Genomic DNA, 23,583 nt, shown 5'->3' with positions numbered 1-23,583 from the left:
AACAAAAGGCACCTGTGGCACTGGAACAAGTAACAGAGAAGCAGCTTGTGGATATTGTGGAAATATGCACCATAAAAACAGTGTCTGTCCTGCAAGGGGGCAAACATGCAACAAATGCAGGAAAAGAGACACTTTGCTAGGGTGTGTAAACTGTCTTTGCAAACCGAAAGGCCACAAACACTGGCTGTATATGCTATAGAGGACAATGATGACAATGCAGGGTCAAACCTGGACTGCTCCTCGATATATCTTGCAGCGATACAGAAAGCACATCAGTCTGCAGATGAAGCCAATGTAACATTACAGATGGGGGCCAATAAAACTCCAGTCACATTCAAAATAGATACTGGAGCACAAGTAAATTGTGTGCCAAGCCACATATATCTGGAACACCTCAGGGATGAATCCCCTTTAGAGACTCTGAATTTACCAAATTTAATGGGATATGGTGGTGAAAAGCTGAAAGTAATGGGTCGCTGCCATGTACAATGTGCCTACAAGGGATCGGAAAGGGCTTTACAATTGTTTGTGATAGAAACGCAAGCCCCAGCTGTGCTAGGTCTCAAATCAAGTAAAGAGATTGGACTTGTGAAGATCATAATGACTGTGGATGGTGGGCACAGAGGTCTGACGGAAGCTGACATTAAACGTGAGTACTGTGATCTATTCAAGGGCCTGGGGTGTCTCCCAGGCATAAGCAACATACGTATAAAGGAGGGTGCACAGCCTGTCATCCATGCGCCAAGGAAAATACCTCTAACTCTTGTGGATAAAGTCAGACAGGAACTCACTAGGATGGAGAAGTTGAGAGTAGTAAAGAAGGTCACTGAACCATCGGAATGGGTCAGTTCTATGGTTGTGGTGGAGAAGAAGAACACAGGTGCAATTTGTATATGCATCGATCCACGTGATTTGAACAAAGTAATAATGAGAGAACACTACAAACTCCCCACCATAGAGGATATAGCACACAAGCTAGTAGGAGCAACAGTGTTCAGTGTACTAGATGCCTAGTCTGGTTACTGGCAATTGCGTCTTGACGAAGCTAGCAGTTATCTCACTACTTTCAACTCTCCTGCGGGTCGATGGCGCTTCACAAGGGTGCCTTTCGGCATAGCATCAGCACAGGAGATATTTCAAAAGAAATCACATGAACTAATTGCTGGTCTACAGGGTGTTGCACGATAGTTTAGTAGGCCCAAATACATATCCTGCCCTGACGTTTGTGCTTTCTGTATAATGGATTTGGCTATGCCAACATACTTCTCTGCTAGGCCATTGGCCTGTGGGTGATAAGGGCTTGTGGGTTTGTGCTTGATTCCCCATTCACGCAGGAAGCACTGGAATTCGGCACATGAGAATTGTGGCCCATTATGAGACACCAGTTCTTCACACACTCCATGTCTTGAAAGTATTGCCTTGAAGGCCCATATGACTGTTGCAGCCTTTAAACTTCCCAGCTGCACTGGGAAGGATAAAGTACTAGAGAAATTAACCCGCAATGGCTGGCCAGAAAAACGCAAGAAGCTGTGTCCTGAGTTGCAGGAATTCTGGCCTGTGAAAGATGAAGTATCCATTTATGAGGATATCATACTAATGGGTGACCGTATTCTTATACCTAAGTCGCAGCGGGCAGAAGTAATGGAACAAATTCATCAGGGACATTTGGACATCACTCTCTGTAAGCGCAGAGCACGGGAGGTAGTCTACTGGCCTCATTTGGACTCTGACATTGAAACACTTGTAAAGAAGTGTGACACTTGCCAGACATTTCAAAAAAACAATGCGAAAGAACCTCTTACACCGTGGAATGCTCCTTCACGTGCATGGCAGAGACTGGCTACGGACATTTTTCATTTTGGAGACATACACTATCTGATAATAGTAGACTACTACAGCAAATACTTTGAACTAGTGCAGCTGGGAAGTTTAAAAGCTGCAACAGTCATATGGGCCTTCAAGACAATACTTTCAAGACATGGAGTGTGTGAAGAACTGGTGTCTCATAATGGGCCACAATTCTCATGTGCCGAATTCCAGTGCTTCCTGCATGAATGGGGAATCAAGCACAAACCCACAAGCCCTTATCACCCACAGGCCAATGGCCTAGCAGAGAAGTATGTTGGCATAGCCAAATCCATTATACAGAAAGCACAAACGTCAGGGCAGGATGTGTATTTGGGCCTACTAAACTATCGTGCAACACCCATTGAGGGCTTATGCTCACCAGCTCAGCTGTTAATGGGAAGAACACTGAGAACTACAGTGCCTACTGCTCCACATAAATTGCAGCCTCGTTCCATCGCACATGAGCGGGAAATAGCTCAGAGGATCATAAACATGAGAAAGCAAAAACTGTATTTTAATAAATCTACCAAGCCTCTTCGTCCACTGTGTGCCGGGCAAGCTGTGAGACACAGAGTCACTGGGAAAACATGGGAACCTGCTCGAATTGTCAAAGAGGGCAATTCACCAAAATCATATGTAGTTGAAACCAAGTGTGGACAGCAATTGAGAAGAAACAGGTGTCATCTGCGTCCAGACATGGCTGCCGATGCTGCGTTGGAAGAAAAAGAAAACAAGGAAAGTGAAGCGCAGTCGCATGATAGCACAAAACTGAACACGGATATACAGCCTACCAAAAATGCCGAGGAGAATGTAAGCATATCAGCATGTAACAATGCTGGGACCGACTCACAACTTGACAGTAACTTTACTGATGATCAGACAGCGGTAACGTTCTCTCGCTATGGTCGAGCTATTAAACCAAAAATATGGAAAGATTTTGTAACATATTAGATGTTTTAGACTTAAGAAGGGAGATGTAATGATGTGTATGCTTTATGTTATATTTTAAGTGCAATTGTGCTTAGCTCTTTAAGAAGGTTAGGAAACAGTTAACCTTTTTTAATGATGTCATCTAGGGCAGAAGTTACTTTACAGATGGCTGTCGCTGAATAAAGACGAGCTCTAGTTCAAGCTCCTTGCTGTCTGCCTTTATTTTATGCCAAGGTCATCACACCAGGGACTCCCTCCCCCATTGGAGCCACAGAGGAGAACCTACCAATGCAAGGATCCCTATAGACACCTCTGGCCTTTGGGGCCCTGCTCAGGGGGGGCAATCCCCCTCCCTTTCTGCATTGGGAGCAACCCTGCCCACAGGATCTCCAGGCCTGGGCATTCTTCCGGCACAGGAAGGCATGGGACAGCCCCCTCCCATAGGGACACCCAATTTCCAGGAGATGATGATGAGGGCCTTTCAGCAATGCATGGCAGTGGCATTCCAACAGCCACAGGGGGCCCCTCCTTCCCCTCCCAGGGCCCGGGACTACCTGGATGTCCAGGAGGAAGACCTGCCCAGTTCCTCAGCCTCATTCCAGGAGGACAGCGACCTGGAAAGTAAGGAGGGAGAGATCAGGGAGAGCAAGCTATCTGATGATGAAGGCATGCCGCCTCCCAAGCCTACATTCACCAGGTTGTTCCAGCCTTCACTGTTCACATCTCTGCTTTTCACGGCCAAGACAGCCTCTAGCTGGGCAACAAAGCTGCAGAGGTTCCATCTCCACGCCAGGCTTCTCAGCGGAGAACATTTTTGATGAGCAGACCATCGAGGCGGACACGATACCTACGCCCAAGGCCTTCCTTGACCTGGTCAAGTGCCAGTGGGCATCCCCCACTGCGGGCCCTTCACCTTTATCCACAGACAGTTTCTTCTTTAACATGGACCAGGAGATAGCAAAGATGCTGGCACAACCTTCCATCGACACTCCAGTCGTGGCTCTGCACACGACTACCACCCTGCCAGGGGAACCAGAAGATGCCCTAAAGTTGGAGGACAAGAAGGCGGACCTCATCTTGCAGAGGGGTCATCAGGCGGCCGCCTGGGCGGTGAAAGCAGCCACCACAGCCTCCTTCATCAACTGATCATCCTTGCTGTGGCTGCAGGAGCTACAGCAACACACCCCTATAACAGATGTCCGAGCACATCAGCATATCAACGAGCTGGTGGCGGCCAACTAGTTTTCGTCGGATGCCACCCTAGTTTCCCACACTGAGTTTTCAGTGAGAGTAGTTGAAGAGCCTCAAAAAGCTGCAAAAACAGGACTCCTGGGAAGATAAATTGTTCACTTCTAAATTTCTACTACAACATTCTTTTTAAAATTCATATTAAGTCACTTGACATATTTAGGAATCTGAAGTTCATTATTGAATGAATATTCATGAATTTATCTTTCAGCTTTAAAGGAGTATTTTCCCATTATAAATTGATGTAATGAATTTCCAAGAAGAAATTAATTTCCTAGTCTTTCTTATTACCATAATATTGAAGCATATGCAGCTATAACTTATAATTTGTCTAATTTATGGTCCAAATAATTTATAATGACTGAAAAAGATCCCAAATATATCTACATGATTAGGACATGTTAGCTTATGTGATACTATTTTTTTAATCATTTGATGGTCTCTACACGCCCCTCCAGAGCTTCATTTTGGTGTGCACAGGTCTTGTCCAGCACTTTGCAGCAGAGTGGATTTGATTTAAATCATGATTTAAATCACTAGTAAAAAGGCTTGATTTAAATCAACTCAATTTAAATCGTAATTTTTAAAGAGCAACTGTCATCTCTGTCCCGCAGCAACTCCTTCTCTGACTTGCTGTTGACTCACCGACAGTCCCAATATTGCAGAATATACAGCTACATAACTAAACTCCATTTCATGCTGAATAAACTAAATTATTAATATATCTTAAATAGAAAACTATCTAGATAGGTTTTTACTCAAAAATATTTTATTAAAATAAATTTGATTTTAATCAAAAAATCAATTTAAATTAAAAAAAATCTGATTTAAATTTTAAGAAATCCAAATTGTTTGATATTTTTTTTTAAAAGGCATTGATTTTATCCACCCTACTTTGCAGCCCAAAATGGAACTCCGGAGGGGTGCCCCTGCCCTTCTGGGTCTCCGCTGTGGCATGTGCAGGCCTTGTCTGGTACTTTGCAGCCCAAAACAGTTTCTGAAGCGTGCCCCCACCCCTCTGGAGCTATGTTTTGGCATGCGCAGGCATCCTCTGGCACTTTGCAGCCCGAAACAGAGCTCCATTTTGCAAAGTGCTGGATGAGGCCTGCAGAGACCAAAACGGAGCTGCGGAGGGGTGTGTGCAACTGAGAGCACGGGTGAAATCAACTTACCTTTGCTACTGGTTTGCAAAAGTGAGCACGCGCCTGGGAATTGTTTACAGAGAGAACTGCAGAGAAAAAGAGTGGAAACAATGTAAGTTTTAAATATTGTAGCTCTCTGACTGGATATAGATTTTACAAACTGAGCAACCGGAACTGGAAAATAATAGAAGTTGTTTATAAAACAAGTGAAGACCTTTATATCTTAGGTCTCAGCTCTCCTTTTTGGTGTTGTATAATTTGTTGGATATAATTTTGGGGTTTGGTGGGTCTTTGTGGACTACAATTTACAAGTTATTAAAAAGAAAAAAAACCCACCAACAGGCAAGTCATTTTCGGCTCCTGCGCCTGCCACCTCCAGTCCAAGCATGCAGCAAACGAAAATTACTTCATTGCTACAACAAGAAAGGTCTGGAGAGAGCTCAAAAGAGCTATCTGTTACCCAAATGTTTCAAGAAATAATGAGGGGTCAAAATGAATTGAAAAAAGAGGTGACAGATCTCAAAGATGAACTCGGAGATGTTAAACATCATATTTCAGAAAACAAACAGAGAATTGTGGTGTTGGAGGAGGGAGCGGCTGGGCTGGGGGAGGAGGTTAAGGCAATCCGGAAGGGAAATGTAAACCTGGAAAACTTTATGGCAAAAATAGAATTTGAAAGAATGTCCTTTTTTCTCAGATTCCAGAACCTACCAGAGACAGAAAATGAAGACCTTAAGGATATTACGAGTACAATTTTAGCAGAATACATTAAGAGAAATAAAGAGCAGTTGTGGTGGGATATGGATCTGGTTTACAGGATTAATTCAGCATATGCTAGAAGTCATAATGTTCCAAGGGAGGTACATGTTAAATTTCTCAGGAGGACCACAAGGGATGAGGTGCTAGGGGCCCAAAGAGAGGGACCACTAAAATATAAAGATGAAGAAATCACCATTCTTAAGCAAATTCTGTAAAAGATAAGAGAAAGAAGGAGGAAGTATTCCTCTTTATCAAAGAAATTATACAATAAAGGAGTTTGGTTTAGATGGCTATTGCCAGAGGGAATGTTGATTTTTTGAGAGGGAATATCGAAAAGGCTCAGGCCACAAAAATAAATGTATTTGAAATATTTGTAATTGTTGATATTACTAGAAAGTGACAAAGGAAAAGATGATTGAACACATGATTTGATACAATGTAGAATAATATTCTGTTTTTTGTTTATCTTTTATGCGTTGTTTTTAATATTGTAAAAATTGTAAGATTTGGAGGGATTTCTACCACTAGCGTGGAAGCTGCCAAAATTTTCTATGTACCCTCTTACCTTTTCCCAAAAATGTTTAAAAACCAATAAAATTCTTTTTAAAAAAAGAAAAGAAAAAAGAAAACAATATTTTTTGAAGAGAACTTTAGACTATGGACTTTTGGGATTTGTGAAATATAACACCCGATAAAGGGAAGTGACTTGAGGCTTGAAAATAAGAATTGGGAACAAGAAAGGAAATTGACTGACTAAGGTAGACAATGAACTTGAATGATCCATAATTATGTTGGAGATGGATAGAGCAGAATATTTATTGAGATTCCAGAATATTGAGAAGGAAAAAGGGGAAGATCTGGCAGGAAAAATGGCAGAATTATTGGCAGATGTATTGGAAAAGAATAAAGAGGAAGTCCTCTCTGGAATTGAAGAAATATTTAAAATATGCAGGTACATGTGAGATTTTCAAAGAAGAGAATGAGAGTGGAAATACTCCAAAGAGCAATAGATGCACCATTGAAATACAAAGGAAGAGAAATCTAGTTCTGAAACAAATGCCCAGAAGGGTAGGAGACACAAGAAAACAGTATCATTTTGTCATAAGACAATTGATAAAGCATAATGTAAACTTTAGATGACTAATACCTGAGGGAATATTGGTGACTTGGATGGTAAAAAGCCATAGATTAGACACGATAGGTAGAGCAGAACAATTTTATTATCACTACTTCACACCACACAAGGAAGAAGAGAGAAGGGAGGAAGTAGATGGCAAAAACAAGAGGAAGGAAGTGATAGCAGAGGGGGACACATAACAAGAAACCAAAATAGCCAAAAGAAAGAAGGGAAAGAGAAGAAACAAGACAGAAAGAACAGAGATCAACTCTGTTGATCAAATAAGATCAACTAGAACAACAAAATCTATCTACAAGTAAACAGTGGAAGAACAAAAAAACTACTATCAATTAATATAAATGGATTGAATTCACCAATGAAAAAAGAAAAAGGATCCTTAATAGATTATAAAAATTAAAACTAGATTTAATTTGTCTCCAAGAGGTCCACATTAAAAAAACAATATAGTAAACTATTAGAGTACCCCAAAATTGGGAAACTATATTTTTCACTAGCACAGCAAAAGAAAAGGGGGGTGGCTCTATACATTAAAGAAAACCATAAAAGCTAGACAAATTTTTGCAGATGAAGATGGGAGAATATTGATGGTGGAGGTAACAATAAATCAAAAACATGTTGATAGCAATATATGCACCTAATAATAAACAAAATGAGTTTTATGGAAAACTCAATAAGAAAGTTATAGAACTGGAATATGAAAATATCTGTGTGGTAGGAGACTTTAATTCAATTGTAGATATAGAACTTGACTATAAGAGTAGTAAAACAGGTAAAAAAGCTAAGAAAACGTTCCCTAAAACTTTTTTTCAAAATGATGGAAGAAATAGGCACTCAAGATGTATGGAGAGAACCCGAATAAAAATAAGTATTCATTCTATTCAAATAAGTATAAATCCTGGTCTAGAATAGATATGGCCATGATGTCACCATCACGTGTGACACACTGAGCCCTTTGATGTGGCACACAGAGCTCTTTCTGTAGGCACATGCACAGTCTCCCGAGCCCAGCTGCAATTGTGTTTCTCCATCGCGTTTCAATCAATTCCAATTTCTCACGAAAGAAAAAGATCTTGTGAAGTTGGAATTGATTGAGCGAACTTTTTCACTCGCACACTTCACAATGGGAGGCCGGATCCTGTCCTCCTCCTGAAGCCCATTATGAGGCAGAGCCGCAATGTGACCCTGTGTTGGCTCAGCTCAGCTCTGCAAAAAGAGCAGTTTCCTTTCCTGCAGAGCTGCCCATGTTGGGATGCTTCTCCTCCCCACCAGACAGCTGAGCATGGGCGCGCTGCTCCTGGGCTCATCAGCCTTCATTCCCATCACCAATTCAGGGGTTCTTCACTCCCCCCTCTGTGGGGGGGGGGAAGAAACGGAGGCAGAGAGGGAGAGAAAGAGGGAGGGAAAGAGATAGCGAGGGAGGGAAAGAGAGAAAGAGAGGGAGAGAAAGATAAATATTACAGTTTTTCTTTTTTATTGTTGCTAAACGTAACGTTTCAAAAGCAGAAAAAGTTGCCCCAAAGGAGTTTTTGAAGGCTGAATGCCAAGAGGCATGGATTTCCTCTGCCTTCTGCGTTCCCACCTTGCACTGCCTTCTCCGTTCCTACCCCGCGCTGAAGTGAACCATACAGGCTGGTGTCTCCCAGCTAAGTGGCCCCGCTGACTCCGCCAAACATGGCTCCAAATGTTCAGTTCACGCATCCTTCCCTCTCTCTGCCTACTGTTTCTCTTCCCCACTCCAGGGGAAGGTTACTGCAAAATCCCCATTTCTTCCCGATCAGCTGGGACTTGGGAGACAGAGAATAGATGGGGGCTGGGCTAGTCAGAGATGGTATTTGTTGGTTCTCTGAATTACTCAAAATTTCTGCTACTGGTTCTCCATAACTGCTAAGAACCTGATGAATACCAACTCTGATTGGAGTATTATGAAATACATCCTGGAAAACAAATGGTGTTGATGTTTCTAGATGCGCAGAAAGCATTTGACAACGTTAATTGACAATTTATGTTATTACAGCTAAAATATATGGACTTTGGGGGGAGATTTATTAATATGATTAAAGCAATATACCTGTCAGATCCCTAAAAGTGATACTGCTATTCAATTGGGAGGAGGGGGGGCCTTGGAGTTAAATCATTAGCTACATCTGAAACAACTGAGTTTTACAACTTTACAATTGGTTTCCTGTCACCGGGAGACTGAAGATCCCAACATCTCTGGAGGGATGTTTATAATAGCCATGTGGGATATATAACTTTGATGTCTAATTAGAGATAGCCATGGGAATGTGTGTTTTATTGACTCCCAGGGCAGAAGAGTTAAGGAAACATCTTCACAATTGTCTATTGGTCAGAATCTTCATTTGGACAAAGGGGAGGGGTCATTATCAACTTAATCCCATTTGCATGGCCTAAAGGTTTTCAGATGCTGCTTTGCTTCTAATGGTTTCCATCATGACTGATTAAAGGTTCCTTTTGAAATAATCCGTTTCAAGAGTGTTTATTTTTTCAAGTTAGGAGAGGAGCCATTACAATACCACAATTAGCCAAGGTGATAGTAAATGGGGACATGACAGAGAACTTTGATATTAAAAAGGCACTAGACAAAGATGTCCATGATCCCCGCTGCTATTTATATTGATGTTTGAAGTGTTATCGAGGAATATTTGACAAGATGAAGAAATAAAAGGAATGGAAATAAAAAAGAGAAATATAAGCTACAGGTGTTTGTAGATTACTTTGACTTCATATTAGAAGACCCCTTAGAAACCAGACTGAAGCTAATTAGAAAGATAGAAGAATATGGGGAAGTTGCAGGACTGAAAATAAATAAATAAAGACAAGACAAAGATTTTAGTTAAAAGTCTTATAGAGACACAAAAAGCACTGCTGATGGAAAGAATTAATATACAGATTGTCAAAAAAGTGAAGTACCTAGGAATACAATTAGCAGCAGTATGTGTAACAATGAAAAAGGATAACTATATGAAACTGAAGCGGCAAATTTAACTAGATTTTGAGAAATGGAAAGATCTGCAACTGTCATCAAAAGGAAGAATAGCTACTATAAAAATGAATATTTTACCAAGCAATTCCAAACCCAATAAAACCAGGGAAAAATATTTTGAAGAATTAAACAAAATAATATTAAGATACATCTGGTTAGGGAAAAAAGCAAGAATAGGTTTGCAAATGTTGCAAGACTCCAAAAAAAGAGGAAGCATTGGTTCATCCAAATGTTATTAATATGGAAAAAATAGTAAGATATAAAGATATTTTGAATAAAAAGGGGAATTAAAAACTAAGCAGGAACTTAGTAGTCAAGGGATGGATATAGCACGGCGGCCACATATGCAGATACAATCTCATTATGAGAAAGATGCCAAAATGTATGGTTTTAATAAAGAATTAACAGAACTTGACTAAATATTAACTGGAATGGATGAAAAACTGATAAAGAAAATATATTGTTACTTATTAGGTATTAAAACTTGAAAGTGAGCAGGTAAAGGAGACAATGATTGTCTGGGCTAAAAAGTTTGGATATGCAATAAAATTAGATAAATGGTAGAAACTGGGATAGAAATGTTAAATTGACTATGTCAACTGCATATAAAGAAAATTTGTATAAAATGTTTTATAGATGGTATTTTGTACCACCAATACTGGCAAAAATGTTTAAATATAGATTTGCTAAATGCTGGAAGTGCAATCAAACACCTGGTTCATATTACCATATGTAGTGGACTTGCCCAAAAGTTAAAAAATATTGGACGAAAACACATACATGGTTTGAAAAAAATGATAAAACAACACACAAACTTGAAACCAGATATATTTTTATTGGATAATTTACCAGAAAAATATGATAAAAGGACTATATATTTGATTTTACATGAACTAACTGCAGCCAGAATTGTATTTGCACAACAGTGGAAAAATGATGCAATCCCGACAGATGAAAGTGCAATTAAAAAGATATCAGAATGTGCAGAAATGGATAGACTAACGCTTACTATTAAGGATAAATAAAAAACTGAATTTTTTTAATATGGGATTTATTTTATCAATGGTTAGACAACAGAAACAGAATTTAGAAATGGGGGGACATAAAAAGAGGAAATGTTAAAATGGAGAGTTGTTAAAGTAGATAATGTTAAATATTATTGTTATTATATTATCAATGTTATTGTGATGAATATTATTCTAAACATTTGGATTATGACTGCTTAAAAAAACAACACTTCCGGTTTCTGTGGACGACGGACATGCTGTCTGCCGCTCGCTGTCCTGGTGGGCCCCCCTGACTCACGTGGGGCACAGGGTGCCTTGTAGGGGCGTCCTGCTGAGGGGGCGGCTTGCTGGAGCCCCCTGGAGTGGCGGCGGCCGCAGGGGGGCTGCCAGCTTTGCCCTAGGCACCAGGAGGCTTTTGGGGGGTGCGCTTGCCATGCGCGCCTTCGTCCTGAGGAGATCGGAAGAAAACGCTCTATGTGAAGGCAACAGCAGAAATGCGGTGAGGGGGGAATTCCTACTTCTTTGAACAATTAAGTAAACAAGGATTAGCAGCTTTCTTAAGACTCTTTGATCTCGGCAAAGTGTTAAGATTGGAGAGGGGGGTCTTTCTCCCCCCCCTCTCGGAAAAGCGGCTTTAAACGATCTCACTCTCGGAGGAGAGAGAGAGACTTGGGAAAAAACTCTTTGATATTCACTTCTTTCAAGCAATGGGGTAATGACTCTCTTGAACAATTGCGGAAGAAAGAAAGTGAACTGACCTAATAAACTACGAATGGAAACTTTTTGAATGATTGTTCTCCGATCCCCTGAGAGGGCTGAGCCAAAGTGGCGCTTCTTCCCCCGTTTTTGCTGCCGTTACAAATGAACTGTTGTCTTTGAAAAATCTTATGGGTTGGAACTATAAAACCCTGGTGAACCCTAGAGGAATCTCTTTATACAATCTTCCTTGGATTGGGGAAAATTGACTACAACTAGAGGGGAGCTGTATTGAAGACTGATATCCCACACTGGATCTTGCCTGCCTGTAGACCTCGCCCGACAGTGCGCTCCTATAGACGCCATCTTTTCTGTCTAGACTTATAAACTTTCTCTGAACTTTACAATGCTTGCGAAAAAGGCCCCCATTCCTAAATCAGCCTCTTCTTCTGTTTCAAGTCTTGTTCCATAACAAACACAACTATCTTCCTTTTTACAACCAAAAGCCTCCGAGGGGGAACAGCAGTCTCAAGAAATGTTTCAACAAATGTTTCAGACACTCTTAAAGGGATAGGATGAAATAAAAAAACAGTTGGCGGACTTAAGGGAAGAACTCAGAGAGAATAAACAACAGACTGTACAAAATAGCCAGAAAATAGACGCTCTGGAGGAGGGTGCTTTGGGGGTGGGAGAAGAGATGAAGGCTTTACAAAAAAAAAATGCTGGGATTGAGAATTATATGGAAAAAATGGAATTTGAAAGGATGTCTCTTTTTCTTAGATTTCAAAACATACCTGAAATGGAGGGTGAACACTTAAGGGAGATTATGATAACAATGCTAGCAGATTATATTAAAAGAGATAAAAACAGCTAGGGTGAGATATGGATTTGATATATAGAATTAACTCAGCATATGCTAGAACACACAATGTTCCAAGGGAAATTCATGTTAAATTTTTTAGAAAGACTACAAGAGATGAGATTCTAGGAGTTCAAAGGGGGGAACCTTTAAGATATAAGGACAAAGAAATAACCATTCTGAAACAGATACCAAAAAGAATAAGAGATAAGAGGAAGAAATTCTTCTTTCTAACTAAAAAATTATATGAAAAAAAATATCTGGTTCAGGTGGTTAATTCCAGAAGGCTTGTTGATTTTCTGGGAGGGGGGTAGAGTGAGAATTAATACAGTAGTGGAGGCAGAAGCCTTCATGGAAAAACACAAGAACCTCCTAGACGAAACAAGAGACAGTGCACAAGACATGAAGGGGGGAGGAGCCATGGCTCAGCCAACAGACAGGGGAGAAGAGACAGCAATGAGACTTAGGTCACAGAAATGATTTAAAAACACATTGCAATTGTTAATACAATGAAATGGTTAGAAGTGATATAAAGTATGGTTGAAGATGTTAAAGAATTTGAAGTAAACCTAAACTGCTAATATGTATGTAATAATGATATTTTGATATATATAAAATAAGAGAGAGATGTAAGACCCCGGGGAAGTACCACCTTCCGTATGATGTAGCTGTCAAAATCTTTCTCCACATTTATGTACCCTTTTCCCCAAAATACTTGAAAAAACCAATAAAACTTAAAAAAAAAAACAATTGTACCCAGACCACACACTAATGGAAATTGATGTTTTATATGTTATATAAATAAAACAAATAAAATTTTAAAAAGTTACAATGGCACTGAAAAAAAGAAAAGAAAAAACATCTATAAACATATTGTCCCCCTGATTAATACATTATTACAAAATTAATTTCCCGCCCATTGCAAAACAGACCCAAACGATTTTAAACTACCAAATCCATTTGCAAAATACTAACTTGTCATCTATATATCATATTAATGACAAAATAGTTAGAAAGAAAAACAAGATTAGTTTCAAAACCCTCTGTTAACAAACTATTATTGTGAACAACTCAGAAAATTTTCTATGGCATCTATTTATCCCAAACCATCCCAAAGTTTAATTGTCCTGGATCAAATATCCATGTTTCTTTCTTAATGCCATTTCTTATCAATTGTTGTCTGATTAAATATAGTAAGTAAATATCCAAAGTCAGTCTATCTTCCCAACAAAGTTCAGATAAACTTGGTTCCTGATTGTGATAAATCCATTCCCCCATCTGCTTTAGTCCTCCTAGGGCAGTGATGGCTAACCTTTTTGTCATTGTGTGCCGAAAGCGTGTGTGTGACAGCGCATGTGCCTGTACCCATAATGCAATGTGCATGTGACACGCCCTGTGCCCCCAGTCCCATGCACATGCACGTGTTACACTCCTGTGATCCCCCACTCCCCCACATGCACATACCATTTTGGGCCTAGTAGGCCTCCCTGCAGCCTCCTGGAACCAAATATGGGCTGTGTAGGAGGGCACTCTGCACCCCACTGTACTCCCACAGAGAGGGCTCACCATGCCATAGGTTCACCATCATGGTCCTAGGGAAAGTCAATTTGCTTCTTTGTTTAGTATAATTTCTGCTATTGTAAAAGATTGCAGGCTTGACTCTCAAATGCTATCAGCTCATTTAATTCTAAGTATATACCAATATTCCCTCTAAGTTGCGCGGCTGCGCGGCCGCGCACGTGGCCGCGCAGTGATTTCTACTGCCACAGGCTCTGGAAGCTGGGGAGGTCCTTTGCAGGCAGCTAGAACAGGCTGCCCACAAAGGACTTCCCCGGACTTGCTTTGAGGAGCATGGGGCGACTGAGGGCAGTTGTGAAGCCCCAAAGCCCCCGCCGCCACCGGAAGAACTGCTGCCACCTCCTCCTCCTCTAACAGCACTGCCGGATTTGGCGCCTGGCCCTGCAGCTGAATTGAAGCTGCCAAAGCTCCAGCTGGCATCCCCGCACGTGGCAGCGCCGCCTCCCCTCCGCTCGGAGCACCTGAGCTCAGCGCCGCGTTACCCCTGCCCCCTCCTCCTCTGCCGTGCTTTTGAGGAGCCATGAGGCTGCAGGAGCCAGTAGGAAGGCGGGGGGGAGCAGGGGAAAAAAAGCCTCATGGCTCCTCAAAAGCACGGTGGAGGAGGAGGGGGCAGGGGTAACGCGGCGCTGAGCTCAGGTGCAAATGTGGTGGTGCTGTTGAAGGAGGAGGAGGTAGCAGCTCGTCGGCATCTTCAGCAGCAGCCCTGCCCCCAGTGAAAAAAGCCAAAGATGGAGCAGATCCATGCAGATGACGTCGCTGCAACATGACTGGTGGAGGAATTCTGGGAGTTGAAGTCCACAAGTATTAAAGCTGTCAGGTTTGAAGACCCCTGGGGTTTTTTCCCCTAAAGGATTAGGGGTGCAAGGATCTTGTAACTTGACAGCTTTAAGACTTGCACACTTCAAATGCCAGAGTTTCTGAGCCAACATGACTGGTGGAGGAATTCTGGGAGTTGAAGTCCACAAGTATTAAAGCTGTCAGGTTTGAAGACCCCTGGGGGTTTTTCCCCTAAAGGATTAGGGGTGCAAGGATCTTGTAACTTGACAGCTTTAAGACTTGCATGCTTCAGTGCCAGAGTTCCTGAGCCAACATGACTGGAGGAGGAATTCTGGGAGCTGAAGTCCACAAGTCTTAAAGCTGTCAAGTTTGAACAGCCCTGGAGTTTTTTTTTAAAGGGTTAGGGGTGTAAGGGTCTTGTAACTTGACAGCTTTAAGACTTGTCTGCTTCAAATGCCAGAGTTTCTGAGCCAACATTTTGGTTGCTAAGCAGGAGCGTTGTTAAGTGATACTGATATTATATAACACTTTGAATTAAGCGGGTACCTTGAAGAAACGTAACTTTGAGTTTCAAATAATACTGATTTCGTTGTTGTCTTAGGTGACATCTGTGAAAAAAATTCAGGTGCTCAGGCATGAAAATGTGCCGCTCAAACACTATACTTTTCTGCTCACATTGAAAAAAAATTAGAGGGAACATTGGTATATACAGTCCCAATTTCTTTTCAATTGAATTAATTTATTCCTAATTGTCAGGCCTGTAATTATATTCTTTTTAGGATCTTTGGCCTGCCACACTTTTTAATAATTCTCTATGCTGTTTCATTAGTGTAGTAGTTGGGAGGGGGGAATAGAAAGGAGTAGGATTGTAGAATGGATTGTTGACATTCTTTTGTAGAAGCCAAGGTCATCTTTTGTCTTCGCATCTCGACACCTGGCCGGAAGAAGATGGGTGTACATGCCAGCGTGGAAGAATATGATTGGAACATGTGATGGATTTGTGGGTGTGGGGAGAGATCATGAACTTTCAACTGGTTGAACTTAGAGGATGTAATTTAGAGTTGGAATTTCCATAGCCGTGCTAAATTGCCTGCGGAATAAATTGGACCTTAAAGGATGTTTTGCCTTGGACAATGATTTATTTCTGCATGGTATTTAGAACCCTAACACTAATCATATTCCTTTTGTGAATCTAATTCCAAAACAACATGCCTCTTAATATTTTGCACAGCCATTATCATTTCATTAAACATTTTGAAGAATCTTTCAGCTAGAAATTGCATGTTACCAAACAATCTTTTCGGCCAGACTTCTTTGTTTTTAATCCGATCCATTGTTACTCTTTGTAAGTTAGTCAAGAAACAAAGAATACTGAAAAAAGTGAAAAAATAAATTAAAAGGATAGGGAGGATATTTTATGGATCTGTCAATCCAAAGTTAAAAGAAAAATTAAAAAAAGAAGCTCCAAACTGGAGCCTGGTGAGATTTGAACTGCCAAGTTGCAGGCAGCCGGCAGTCAGCAGAAGTAGCATGCAGTACTGCACTCTAACCATTGTGCCACCATAATTTTTATATTTCTATTTTAAAATTTAATAAAATTACTATTAAAAAGAATTTGAGAAACTCCAGCCCTTCCCCCCAAATATTGATCCCAACCAGGAGAACCAGTTTAATGAAAAGAAGGAAAATAGTGTTCCAATATTTGAGGGGATGCCACAAGGAAGAGGGGGTTGGCCTATTCTCCAAAGTACCTGAAGGCAGGAGTAGCAATGGATAGAAACTAATGAGGGAGAGAACCAACCTAGAATTAAAGAGAAAACCCTTGACAATATGTTTGACTTTGCAAAATAGTACTATGTGGCATTTACATTTTGCTAGCCTGGCCGCTCAGGTTTGGCCTTGAAAGGAAACTCTGTAGACCACAGCATTGATCTGCACAGTATGTGCAGCAACGGGGGACGTTGGTGTTCCCCCTCCCTTCCCCCCTGACATCTACCGTATAAGACAAACCTTTTTTCCTCAAAAAAGAGGCTGAAAATCTGGGTGCGTCTTATACATTGAATACAGCATTTTTTGCCTCTCAAAGCCCCGCCCCTTAACAAAAATGGATGTGCAAAGCCTTATAGAGGCTTTCAGAGAGTTCCTGGGGGCTGGGGATGGCAGAAATGAGCAAAAAATGGACCCCAGGAGCACTCTATAAGCCTTCATAAGGCTATGCATGCAATTTTTTTGACAAAAACCTGGCCCGTTTTCATGAAAAACGGCCCAGTTTTTGCTCATTTTTGGCCCCCCTTCCCCCCAGGAGCACTCTACAAGTCCCCCAAGGCTATTCATGCCTTTTTTTTAAAAAAAAAGAAAATGGGCCCGTTTTCGCAAAAATCAGGCCATTTTGGGGAGGTTTGCAGAGTGCAAACACCCTCCCTTTTTGGAAAGCTCTTTAACTGATTGATGAGAATCAGCAATTTCCTTCTCCAGCACATGGATAAATACACTTGGAAACATCTACCTACCTACCTATTGTATTTCTCTCCCTCTCTCCCTCTCTCTCTATCTCTCTCTCTCTCTCTCCCTCCCTCTCTCTCCCCCTCTCCCTCTCCTCCCTCTACCTACCAACCTACCTACCAGTGGTGGGTTTCTGCCGGATCGCACCGGATCGTGTGATCCGGTTGGCCAATGAACCCGGAAGTAAGTTTCCTGCCCCGCCCCTGTCACGGGACGGCGCTTGCCTGCGCTCCACCAGCTCGGGCGCGAACGGAGAAGTTTCTCTTCTCAGAAATGTCTTCAGTGGAGCGGTGGCAGCCTGCGTCCCTTTCAGGAGCCCCACTGAGGAAACTTCTCCGGTCGCGCCCAAGCTGGTTCACGCTGCAGAGACGAAATGCCAGCCTTCGGGTTGCAAAGCCCACCTGCCTCCCCTTCGTGCCTCTTGCAGCTGCCAGCTGCTCAGGAAAGGCAGGAGGCTTCAGCTGGCCAACTTGTGTAAGACAAGACAGGCAAGCTGGTGGGCGCATGACTCTGCCCAGGACAATGTAGAAGGTGCAGAATCAGCTCTGTCTGAAGGCGAGAAGGCTCGGAGCCACCACCACCCCTGCTTGCCCACTAGCCGAAGCCTCCCGGGAGGTTTTGGCTGACGGGTGCGCAGGGGGAGGTCCAAGCTTTTTGCCTTCAGGCAGAGCTGATTCCACACCTTCTACTTTTCTCCGGCAGAGTCATGTGCCCACCCGCCTGCCTGTCTTATCTTACACAAGTTGGCTGAAGCGGCTTCTCTCTCCTCCTCATCCTGCCAGCTGAAGGAAAAGCCCCGGGGAGATGGGCTCCGCACACTGCTCTGCCGGGCTGCCGCAGCCGATCCTCCGCTAACCCCAAAAGAAGAGGATCCACCACCGCTTCTTCTTTAGGGGTCAGTGGAGGATCTGCTGCGGCAGCTCGGCAGAGCAGCGCGCGGAGCCCGTCTCCCTGGGGCTTTTCCTTCGGCTGGCAGGAGGAGGAGAGAGAAGCCACTCTCTTCCAGACGCCCAGCTGGGACTGAAAAGGCGCCCTTTTGGCCAAGAAGGGATCAGCTGTGGATGTGGAACCGTGGGGTCTTTTCAAGTGCGTAAGCTGAGCAGAAGGAACATCCATTCCTCAAACCCGGACAGTGCTACTCCCACCTCCCCATTGTCCGAGTTGCAGCAAGTGAAGTGCCACCGGTGGCAGGGAAAACGAGGCTTCTTTGCCAGCCTTCCAGCTGACAAAACAGAAATTTTCGCTAACTGGAAGGTATGTGTGTGTGAGGGGGGGGGAGAGTGAGAAAAAGAGAGAGAGAGAAAGATAGAAAGAGAAAGAGAGAAAGAAAGAGAAAGAAGGAAAGAGAAAGAAAGAACGTTGGAGAGAGAGACACAAGAAGGATGGAGGGAAGGGAGGGAGGGAGGGAGGAAATAAGTGGGGGAGAGAGACAAGAAGGAAAGAAGGAAGGAAGGAAGAGGAAGAGAAAGGAAGGAAAGAAAGAAAGAGGGAGAGAGAGGCACAAGAAGGAATGAAGAAAGAAAGTAAGGGAGAGAGACACAAGAAAGAAAGAAGAAGGAAGGAAGAAAGGAAGGAAGAGGAAGGAAAGAAAGAGGGAGAGAGAGACACAAGAAAGGAGGGAAAGAAAGGAAGGAAGGAAAGAAAGAGGGAGAGAGAGACACAAGAAAGAAAGGAAGAAGGAAGAAAGAAAAAGAAAGAAAGAAAGAAAAAGGAAGAGAACTTATGATCACAATTGAGTCCAAAATTTTGGTTGCTAACAAGAGCATTGTTAAATGAGTTTCACCACATTTACAAGTTGGTCACTCCCACCAGGTCACATGACAGCTAAGCCACGCCCACAAAATAGGCCACACCTACGGAATAGGTTCTAAAAAAATTTGAAACCCACCACTGCTACCTACTCTCTCTTCCTACCTACCTACTCTCTCTCTCTCTTTCTCTCTCTCCCTCTCTCTCCCTCTCTATCCCTTTACCTACCTAATTTCTCTCTCTCTCTCTCTCTCCCTACCTACCTACTGTGTTGTGGCCCAGCAGGTTCCGGTTCAGCTGCTGATGGACTCGGATAGTGAGGGATCATTTGAGTCTGCCCTGGATGATGTGGAAGACCCTGTGCAAGTTGCAGATTCAGAGCAGGGACCAGAGGGGCTGGTTGGCCACCAGGAGGTGCCTGAGGCATGGAGCAGTGGGGAGGATCAAAGGCAGATCCCTGATGCTAGAGTGAGAAGAGCTGAGAAACAAAAGCAGCAGCTATGTAGGCAGGCTCACAGACGATAATTAGCACAGGTGGTTCTAGATTGGCCCCTCCCAAGAGACCTTATAGGTGAGGGCATTGGGAGGGGACATTTGCAGGAAACAACCGTTCGAATTGGTGATTGAGAAGCTCTGTGTATTTTAAGTTGTATCTGTTCCTGGGGACTATCTGTGTTGTTCTGTTGGCACATGAGTGGTCTGGGCTATCAGCCAAAGGACTTGCTATCTCCTTCATTAAATAGTGGCAAACAGCTAAGCCTGTGTTCTGGCTTATTCACAGGTGTGGAGAGGAGTGTCAGAACAGTTTGTTTCCTGCCGACAATTTACAAACAAGCCACCATGGAGCAGCTCCATACCGATAATGCTCAACTGGCCCAGCAGGTGGCCTTGCTAGCTGACCAGCTGACTCAGCTTCAAGGGCATGCTATTTCCCCCCAGCCTCGGAGGAAATGTCCGGTTTCTTTTGGACAATGCCAGCTTTTTATCAGTCTGAGAGCGGAGGACTTTCCCACTGACTGGGCTAAGTTGGGGTTTATCATCAACTTACCCTCTGGCCCCGCAGTTTGTTGGGCTACTCCTTTGTTGGCTCATGCTAGCCCTTTGCTGGATGATTTCAGGGGGTTCTGTGATCACCTCAGACTCATGTATGAGGACCCCATTAAAGAGGAAACAGCTGCCAGACGTCTCAAAATGCTGCAGCAGGGCCAGGGTTCCTTGCAGGACTATGTCAGTGAATTCCGGCTTCTTAGCCAAGATTCGGACTGGAATGAGGCAGCCCTCATGGACACTTTTCAAGATGGGCTGTCAGATGACCTGCAGGATGAGCTGGTGCAGGTGGACAGGCCACCGATGTTCAACGCGCTGATCCACCTGTGCCTCCGGATAGACGCCCAATTGCAGAGACGGGGGAATCACTGCGCGTCCCAGGAGACCGGAGGAGTGCTGATTCCGCGGGAGACTCTAGCTCCACGGGAGGAGCCCATGGATTTGGGGGCCACCAGACCCCGCTTGCCGTGAACGGAGATGGACAGACAGCTCTCAGGGTGTGTGTGTTTTTATTACGGAGACCTTGGGCACCTGGCAGCGGTTTGCCCCAAGACGAACAGGGGGCTGTGAGGTCAGGGGCCTACCCCTCAGCTTCAGAACAAGTTGTCAGAAAATGGGCGGAGCCCGATCTGAGGGAGACCTTATGTCAGGCGCACTCTGAGACTGAGATTGACGGCCCTCCCCGGCACTTGATTTTGGCAGCACACATTCTCCTGTCTGGTAGTCCGCCGGGGATTCTGGCCCATGCCCTGGTCGATTCCAGGACTTCCACAAACTTCATGGATGAGGCGTTTGCGACCAAGTATGCCGTCTCTCTGTGTACGGTGGACCCACCTATGCGGGTCAAGACCATTGATGGATGGGTGCTTCTTTCTGGGCCTATCAAGGCCGACACACAGCCCTTGCACCTAGTCATCGGGGATCACGAGAAGGCCATCCAGTTTTACATTGCTTCGGGCCTGCATTTCCCCGTGGTCCTGGGCTTGGCTTGGCTGCAGGCGGATGACCCGCAAATTTATTGGTCCCAGAACCTGTCGCGTTCCCGTCCTTGCAATGTGTCAACCACACCCGTCATGTCTGTGCAGGCCAGGTGCTGAGTTCGCCCAAGGTGTCTTTGCCGGCAGACTTAGCGGAGTTCGCGGACGTGTTCAGTGAGTAGGAGGCGGACCAATTGCTGCCACACCGGCCTTATGATTGCCCCATTGACTTGGTGCCAGGCGTGAAGCTCCCTGTGGGTCGCCTGTATTCCATGTCCGCATTGTGGGACTTTCTGGATAAGGACCTTGCCCGGGGTTTTATTCAGCCCTCATCTTCACAACTGTCTGCCATGGTCTTGTTCGTCAAGAAGAAGACCAGGGATCTGAGACTCTGTTGTGACTATCGGCTTCTGAATGTGATCACGGTGTGCAACTGTTGCTCTCTGCCCCTGATTCCTGAATTGTTGGAGCCGCTCCGGTGACAACGGTTTTCATGAAACTGGACTTGCGTGGCGCCTATAATTTGGTCCGAGTCTGGGTGGGGGACAAATGGAAGACGGCCTTTGACACCCGGTACTGACATTTTGAGTACACGGTCATGCCATTTGGATTGACCAATGCCCCGGCCGTCTTCCAGCATTTCATGAATGATATCTTCCAGGACCTTTTAAACCAGTTTGTCGTCATTTATCTAGACGACATTTTGGTTTACTCGGCTTCTCAGGAGAGTCAGCAGCAGCAGCTACTCCTGGTCCTGCAATGACTCCGGGAACATTGTTTGTATGCGAAGCTGGAGAAGTGTCAGTTCTGGCAGACTACCATCGAGTTCCTGGGGCACCATATCTTCCCTGAAGGAATTGCAATGGAGCCGGGCAAGGTGGAGTCTTTGCACAGTTGGCAACCTCCTCAGCAAATGAAGGATGTCTAATGACTCCTCGGGTTTGCCAACTACTACCAGACCTTCATCCCCAGCTTCGCTTCCCTGACCGCGCCCCTCACTCGGCTCTTGCAGAAGAAAGTGCCATTTCGCTGGGGGCCTACGGAGGCCCTGAAGCACGCCTTCATGAAGGAGCCGATCCTGAAGCACCCTGATCCCCATCGTCCATTTGTGGTGGAGGCGGACGCATCTGACATCGCGGTGGGTGCAGTGTTACTGCAGGCTCACGCCCCTGGCGGTACCCTTTTCCCTTGTGCTTTCTTGCGGAAACTCAATCCTTCCGAGCGCAATTACACCATCTGGGAGAAGGAGTTGCTGGCCATTAAGGTGGTGTTTTGAGGCCTGGAGGCATCACCTGGAGGGGGCCAGGCATCAAGTCGAGGTCTGGACGGACCATAGTTCTTGAAAACGGTGCGCAAGCTGAATCAGCGCCAGATCTGGTGGTCTCTGTTCTTTGCCCGGTTCAACTTCCGAGTGACCTACATTCCGAGTACGCGCAACCAAAAGGTGGATGCCCTGTCCAGGAAACCTGAGTACTCTTGCACCGCAGACCCGCTTCCACCCCAGACAGTTTTTCCCGTCGAATCCTTCGCTGCCATTCACGAGCCCGTGGATTTACGGTCTCGGATATGGGATGTGCAGCGGTGCGACAAGTGGGTGGAGTAATGGAGGGTAGAGGTAGGGCCGCTTCCCCGTGGACCTTTGACAACTACCTCTTGAGGTACCGGGACGGCTCTATGTGCCCGTGGGGCCCCTCCGGGGTCTTATTCTCTCCCAGTGCCATGACAATTTGGCGGTGGGACATTTTGGCCTTTTCAAGACTTTGAACCTGGTCTCCCATACTTTTTGGTGGCCCTGCTTACGACATGACGTACAGATGTATGTCACCTCTTGTGTACAGTGTTGCCAGGCCATATCAGCGACGGGAGCTCCTCCAGGGTTGCTTCAGCCATTGTTGACCCGGATGCGGGTATACTCAGGTGCGTTTTATACTCTGAAAAATACGGGTATATACCAAGATGGACTAATCACTAATGGATCTATTGTCTTAATATTGTCCCACAACAACCTTAACTAGCTGCCAGATTAGAACATCAACCCTCTGATGCCACTAGTTAATCATCATTCTTCTTACATATATCTTTTGTGTTCATTTCAAGTGATTATTTTAGAAATCTGATTAAGATAATCTCTTTTATTTCATCGTTTTCTAAATTATTTTCCATTGTCTATTAGATGAGATTGTGTGGTGTAGCATAAAATGAATAGGGCCCTTTCAACTGCATAAGAGAATATGATAAAATTTTGGTTTAAGGAAGGAAAGGCAATTTTAATCTGTTTCCTTTTTGTCAAAAGGAAGGCAGGGACAAAAATAATGAATTGAA

General features: G+C 44.0%; 1 protein-coding gene across 1 annotated transcript in view; it reads left to right on the top strand.

The window, feature by feature from the left end:
- Nucleotides 1-23,583, top strand: part of IMMP2L (inner mitochondrial membrane peptidase subunit 2) — a 142,728-nt gene that overhangs the window by 19,821 nt on the left and 99,324 nt on the right. The window lies entirely within an intron of this gene.

This window comes from Natrix helvetica (genome assembly GCF_964273705.1).
Source record: "Natrix helvetica genome assembly, chromosome: 6".
In the NCBI taxonomy this organism is placed as follows: Eukaryota; Metazoa; Chordata; class Lepidosauria; order Squamata; family Natricidae; genus Natrix; species Natrix helvetica.
This window is presented reverse-complemented; position numbering and strand designations above follow the sequence as displayed.